Here is a 5,408-nt window from a genome sequence, read left to right as displayed (position 1 = left end):
ATCAGGGCTTTAGCTTTCCTAACCTGATCCCTGGCTGCTTGGACAATTTCTCTGTATTCCTCCCAGGCTACCTGTCCTTGCTTCCACCCTCTGTAGGCTTCCTTTTTGTGTTTGAGTTTGTCCAGGAGCTCCTTGTTCATCCATGCAGGCCTCCTGCTGTTTTCGCCTAACCTCCTCTTTGTTGGGATGCATCGCTCCTGAGCTTGAAGGAGGTGACCCTCCCTCTATGCCTAGAGCAGGGGTCCCTAGCAGCTGGCTTAGATGAGGCATTAACTGGTTGTTTTGTGTTTCTTCCAGGAGAAACGTAGGGAACAAGGTATAGTAAGGATAGAAATCTAAAACAACACACATAGTAAGTCCATAAACATAAGCTGTACTTGCATGATGCTTGGGAAGGCTATCTCCCAGAGTATACGTATAACTTATTAAAAAATGGTGGAAAACATTTGGGATGAAAAGTCATACCCATTTGCAAATCAAATATTTAAAGGTTAAGCAGATAGGAAAACTAATCACTGCTCAAACTGACTTACCCGAAACTGTAAGCATCATTTATGCAATGATAACACATGGTTAGAATCAGGGATGAAGCAGAGATGTAGTTTGCCAGATTTAATACAAACATTGAGAAAAAATTTCCATGCTAAGAATTTTTTGATCTCTTCATTATGTGATAGTGCGAGAGAATGGTCACAATTTTGGAGTAAAGCACTGGCTGAGCTAGTTCATACTCATCTCTGAATTTTTAAATAGGGAACAGGAGGCACTATACGGTTATTGCTAAACTCACACATCCTCCTGTGTTTACCATGACATCCAGTGTTTGTGGGTTTCTAAAGAACTGTAGGAAACTGTAGGATAGTGCTTTTGTAAATCTAGTGAGGATGTTTCTTAAATTATTACCTAGGAAAATACGCTTATTTTTCTTTTCTCCAAAAGTGGCAATCATTTGAGAAGTTAATAGGTGAAGCCCTCCTGTGTAATAGACAAAGGAGTTCTGGTTCATTGTCTGTGCAGTCTTAACTCACCCTCTTTGTGCTCATGCACTATGATATAGTCTTTAATTAGGTGCTGACATGCTATTTTGTTCCATGGAGTGCCTTCTTCATACAGGACACATGGGAAAGTTGCAGGGTTGTGCAGGGAATGAGTCTGATCTCTGTAGAGCCCTTGCCTTGTTTGGAAACTATGCGGTGAATATGGCCAGGGATTGCTGACAGGCAATGGATAAGGCTGTGCAATGCCGAAATACTCAGAGTCACAGTTTGCACATTCCTAATTATGCAGGTACTTGGTAGGATGTATGTTAGGCCAGATTTGCATAAATGCTGAGCGTTCCCAGCTGCAAGCTTGGATCTGTGCTCTGCATGTATGGGGTGCCATAAAAATGATAAGTACTTTGGAAAAATCACACTCTGGGGATCTCAAGTTTGTTCCTTAAATGTAGAGTTTTAGCTGCTTCGGCTTTACTCACTGCTAGTTTTAGTTTCATGTCTGCCAAAAAAAGATTGTAATAATGCCAAACATTGTAGGAATATCGAGGCAAAAGCGAATCTTTGCTAAGCTTCTTAGCGTAACAAAGAAAGGCCTGGAAGTGTGATGCAATCGATATAGGGTTTATCGGTGTACAGAAATAAGATGTGGTGCAATGTACTGAATGTGGAGGTTGAGAAGAAATACCAAGTAACTATGGAGTCATTAAATGAGCCATAATTCCTATGGAAACATGGTTTTGGCAGTGCGCTCCAATGCATGTGCAGTGGAGAGAAACCTGAAGTGTGACAGGCAACTTGTTACTGTCTGGCTTTGCAATCCTAGCTTTCATGTGCTGGAGGATTTTCTGGTTTGTTTTAATTTAAAAAAAAATCTGTCACTGCACTTCACTGGCTATTTGTTTGACAGGAAATAAAGACATCTGAGCCATTAATGCCTCAGGCAGGCCAGGTGCGGCTATGTAAGGAGGTCATATTTCTCTGTGAGCCTAATGAGTCATTCAGGGAGATTACTGTACACAGTGTCATTCAACATCACTGCTGACGCCTGATGGAATTAATAATGCTATTTATATCAATAAGATTAGCAGCAGATAGGTTCAATGTTATTAATAGTATAATTAGCAACTATGAATTTTTATCGATGTTGTGTGGTACCTTCTACATTAGCACGTCATAAAAGCTATCACTGTTAGGAAGTAGATGGCAGGTGCTGAGTCAATGAAACACCTGCTTACAGATAATTGCAATTTAAGCAGCCACATTTAGTTTGGTTGAATGTAATCTTTTCCCTGTTTAGGGCTTACCCTAATGTCATGGATAGCAAAAGTAGCACCAGAAAAGACACCTTAAAAACATGTAGTCTAGCTCCAGGGATCTTGCAAGTCTGCTCAATGCAGCTTTCCCACTAGTATCTGATTTTACCTGTTCTTGAATATTTACAGCACTGGTTCCTAGCCAGCTTCCCTGGAGACACTATTCACTTGCCAGTTATTCTTTTCCTTAACTTATACTGCCAACTTACTTACCAGCGTCTGAGATGGAGGAATTCCCGTCTTTCATTTATACATTTATGTTATCGCCTTGAAGATATTTATAGACTGTGATCATGTTCCCCTTGAGTCATCTCTTTTCTAAACTATTAATTCCTCCAGCTTTTCCATATGTGACCTGTTTGCCTAATTTTCTGGGTCACTGGTGGAGAAGGGGAGCTGCCTACAGTACCCAAATAGAGCATGGGTCAAAGAAGAAGAGACCATATCAGAATTCTTGTAAGTGTGAGGTAGCAGAACTTCCTATATCAAGCCTTTCTTTTTTTCAGTCCCTGCTGAAACGGATGTAAATTTAACTTGGTAACTGCTGGTTCACACTCTTGGTTCTCAATATAGCAAAGTTAAACATTGGATGAACCTCAGTCATTTCAGTTCATCTTTATTGAAATAGGTGTCCACAGCCATACTGAATTCAGTGAAATGGTGTACTAAAAAAAGAAAAAAAAAAATCATTAACTTATCACCTGCTCAGGACTCTAACTCAAGAGTTAACTTTGAACATATGCCTGTTGTGCTAAGGCTGTTTTTACATTACAGAAACAATGTAGTATAGCTGGTAGGTACCTGAACAAGCTTCTTATTAGTTAGCTTGGGTGCCTGCTGCAATGGATCTCAACATGATTGAATTATTCTAGAGTGAAGGTATGCTATACATATATATATGTACACACACACCGTACTATAATTAACTTGATGTTAGCAGAGTGTTTTGCTGAAAATAAATACTAGTTATCCTATGTAAATAAAATGTACAGAGGGAGAGGGCTAGATCTATTTGCCTTGTAAAAATCAAATTTTAACATTATTTTAATGTTTCAGGATATACTAATTTACTGTGGCATCCCTTCATTGTGTCTTCACTGTATGCATTCACTATGTTCCAAATAAGATCAAAGCAACGCAAATCTCTGTCATCCTTCAGTTAAATAAATATTTAATTTCAAAAGAATAGGACAAACAGTGCATTAAGCATGTCATTCAGTCTGAATCTGATGACCTGACCTAGTTAGTTGTTTATACAAAGTTCTACTTATGGAGCATTCTAAATTACAAATATTCTTTACTTTGCAAAACTCTTCAGCAGCAGTATCATGTCAAGTACAATAAAATAATATGATAGCTCATATGAGATGATACTGTCTTCAGGGGACTCATAGAACAACGTCTGCCATAACATTGATGTATTTTATACACTGCCTGTTCTTCCTTTAGTTCTAATCTGCTCTTGCAATAGCCTGCTGGAAGATCAAGTGGTTGTGTACCAGCCAAATAATAAGTTGCAACCTCTATTTGCAGATGGCTCTTTCAAAATGGCTGCTTCAGCTCATGCAACTTTATCTTAGAAGATTCTCCAAGTGATATTTTCTTCATATTTATAGCAGAATATAAAGTAACTTTTCCAGCCGTGGCTGTATAAAACATTTAATGCATGGTAAAAAAGCTGTCTCACTTGTGCAGTAATCGGCATTGGGCATTAGAGAATGTCATAATCCTGGTACTTGTGGTGTCCCTCAGGCAGAAACAGCTATTGCTGTCAAAACCATTCTGAATCTACAATATGTACATAGAAAACTAAATGGCTGGTAACTGCCCCAATAAATTTTATTGTGATTGTCTTTATGGTTGCAATTTAACATAAAGGCAAAAGCTCAAAATACTGGAATCAACAGTATTATGTTTTGTTAGTTACTTATTCCAGCACTTGGTAGATCCTCAATATTGTTTCTAAACAAGCTTTTGCTTCAGTCTGGTGTCCTGCAGAAGTTGGACCTAGCCTGGAGTCTGGCTTGCATATAGACTTTACAATCGCCATTTCTTAATCACTGGTGGAAGAGAGAGAAGAGTCCTGTGAGGGCAATGTCAGTGTAGGGACACTGTGATTCATTGAGGGGAGCTTTGGGGATTATCAGTAGGGAATAAAGAGAAGTGCTTAGTGAAACAGCAGTGTAACTAGAGAAACTTTCAATTCATTAATCAATGTACTAGCAATCTCCGCTTACAGACAGGTGAGATACTAAAATATGGAGCCAAGAAAATCGATCTGCATCACCAGAACACTTTCATAAATAAAATGCTGCAAAGAACAACGGTTTTAGACTCTCCTGACAAATCTTGTAATAGAGTTTACTTTTAACCAAAGCATTGATCTTCTTTTCTTTAGGGATGAATTGTCACAGCCTAAAAGCGTATGTAAGCATGAATGCCATTATTGTCATCAGTGTGTATACATATAATGAAAGATGCGAAACGCATGTCAAAAGCAAATGCTGCGTACACCCTCCAGGTTTTACCTGTTGTGTATTAACTTCTTTTGCCCATTAATGCTATTTGTGTCCTGATTACGAGTGCAACCTCATAGTGATTCTTACATAGGTTAGGATCAGTGAGTGAGAAGACTCCCCAGAAAAACTCCTCGCAACACCACACAAAATGGTAACAAGCTTCCCCTACCGTCAGAGCAAGAGTAACATCATAAAGTGTAGACTGCTTCTATGGATGTTATTCATAGAAAAATATCACAACTCTTCACACTGCATTATTTTCTGTGTAAGAAAACATATCTATTTTAATTTAGATTCTCTCCTCCTCTTTCCATCAAAGGAAAACTAGATTTTTGAGAGCCTCTTCTTTTTTACCTACTTATTAAAATACATTAGCAAACTTTAACACTGTTATAAACAAACACATGTAAGTCTGTCCTCCCCTGATAAGGATAAACACATGCCAGGCATTCTTTCTCTGTTCATAGTGCCTAAGAAAATAGTCTTTGTGGCAAACCTGTAAAACAGTGATTCAGGCTGCAGTGTGCTGTATCTTCTCACTGCATTACCTGTGAGTCTAGACTGTAAACCCATTGCTGCTT

General features: G+C 38.6%; 1 protein-coding gene across 1 annotated transcript in view; it reads left to right on the top strand.

Annotated features, from left to right (window-relative positions):
* Window positions 1–5,408, top strand: part of TSPAN4 (tetraspanin 4) — a 217,011-nt gene that overhangs the window by 87,744 nt on the left and 123,859 nt on the right. The window lies entirely within an intron of this gene.

The sequence above is a fragment of the Pygoscelis adeliae genome, unplaced genomic scaffold, assembly GCF_000699105.1.
Source record: "Pygoscelis adeliae isolate BGI_AS28 unplaced genomic scaffold, ASM69910v1 Scaffold5, whole genome shotgun sequence".
Lineage (NCBI taxonomy): Eukaryota > Metazoa > Chordata > Aves > Sphenisciformes > Spheniscidae > Pygoscelis > Pygoscelis adeliae.
The sequence above is the reverse complement of the archived record's forward strand: the minus strand, read 5'-3'. Positions and strand labels throughout refer to the sequence as shown.